Source organism: Notamacropus eugenii, chromosome 1, assembly GCF_028372415.1.
Source record: "Notamacropus eugenii isolate mMacEug1 chromosome 1, mMacEug1.pri_v2, whole genome shotgun sequence".
NCBI classification, from domain to species: domain Eukaryota; kingdom Metazoa; phylum Chordata; class Mammalia; order Diprotodontia; family Macropodidae; genus Notamacropus; species Notamacropus eugenii.
The window spans coordinates 501,878,085-501,879,937 of NC_092872.1; the positions used below are offsets into that span (position 1 = coordinate 501,878,085).

A 1,853-nucleotide genomic window follows, 5' to 3' on the forward strand; every position below is an offset into this window, starting at 1 on the left:
TTAGATAGGAGTGGATGGAGGGGCACAGAACCAAAGGTTTAGAGATTAGCAGACATTTTCATGAATATATGAGATGCCAATCAAGCGCAGACATCCTGATACTTTGCTACTGTTCCTTCAGTCTATCACATCGCACTTATCCAAATGAAATGAGTTGTGTGCCCCACAGAGAGTGACCTCATGGAAAGAAATTCTAGAGTATATCATACCCAGAGCAGCATGTCGTAAAGACCTAATTTGACTTAGAGCAGTGATTGCAATGGGTGACAGACCATTTTCTTAAATAGCCTTTGGTTTCTTAAAGATATGTGGCAAAGAGTCAAGCCTTCCTCCCATGGCATAGGGGGTTCTGCTTATAACATAAATCCAAGCTGTATAGCTGTTGGGTTTTTCCCCCGTGGCAAAGTGACAACATGTTATTAAATGTCTCTTCTGTAAGGACCACCAAGTAATGAGTGTGTGTGTGTGTGTGTGTGTGTGTGTGTGTGATATTAGAGTGAGCTAGAATAAAGGCATCAACTTTGAATGCTCCTTCAATTCCCTCTTTCAGAGCACTTGGTACAAATTAAAGGCTCACTGACTACAGAGCTAAATGCAACACTATTGGCTTATAAACTCCATCAACACAAGGATTCCCTCTTATCCAAACTTGGTATCTCCCGTGTTCAAAGGTTTTCTCTCTTGATGAGTGAGGTATAAGTTGTATACATTTATTTAGCTGCATAGATGGCACAGGAAGGCTCATCTTTCTGAGCTCAAATCTAGTCTAGAATTTACTAGTTGTGTGACCCTGAGCAAGTCACTTAACCATGTTTGGCTCCATTTCCTCATCTGTAAAATGAGCTGGAGAAAGAAATGGCAAGCCACTCCAGTATCATTGCCAAGAAAACTCCAAGTAGGGCCACAAAGAATCTGACACAGATGAAACAAATAACAAAATATGGCATACTTTGGAATGGATAGATGTAGAGTAGAAGGGGGTGACTGAAGGGAACTCATGGTGAGTCTCTCGGTTGCTCCCCAGTCCACTGGCTGAATGAAACTGAGAAGAAGTGTGCCAATTCTCTGCAGCATTATTGTTGAGACACCTGAGCCCTGTGGGTGAGGGGAAAGAACAAGGAATCTTGGATTATGAAGACTGCACATCAGATCCTGTCTCTTAACGATCATGTGACTTCCAACAAATGATTTTCCCTTTCTGGGCCTCAATTTTTTCATTTATAAAATGAAGAGGTAGTACTAAATTACCACCAAAATTTCCTACAGACCTAAAATCTTGTCGTTTTCTAAGGGTGGACATGACTTTACAAATCACTGTTACTTGTCTCCAATCTCTGTCATTTTCTTCTCCTCTCCTTGGTTCCAGGAAGCTTTTTGTGGAATCTGGGGTAATCTGGGGTGAGCTCTGCAGCACAACAAAGCTGTGTTTGTCATCACTTTTAAGTTTGGAAAATAAAAAACTGTCAAGGAAGTGAAAACACACAATTCTCATATGTGTGATATCCTATGAATGATTCCATACCATGGCCGTTGTAAAAGGAACCTGGACTCTTTCTAAAAACTGAGCCTTGTTTTTGACTTGGAACGTAGCTTTTAGACAGACTATTTAGGAAGATTTCTTTTCAAGAAAGATGTTCATAGCTTCAAACTAACTTGAGCTCAAGCATGACAGAGTGGAAAGATCACTGAATTTGGAGTTTGAATCCCGGCTCTCTGTCTGGATACCCAAATGAGCTCAGGCAAGTGACTTTACTTTTCAGAAATCACAGCCTTAAACTATAAAATGGGGAGGGTTGGATTACACAATTTCCAACATTCTAGTTCTAAACTCTATGATACTAAACAATCCAGAA

The 1,853-nt window shown here is 40.5% G+C and overlaps 1 protein-coding gene across 1 annotated transcript in view; it reads right to left on the bottom strand.

The window, feature by feature from the left end:
• CDH4 (cadherin 4) overlaps positions 1-1,853 on the bottom strand; it is a 1,168,514-nt gene that overhangs the window by 350,368 nt on the left and 816,293 nt on the right. The window lies entirely within an intron of this gene.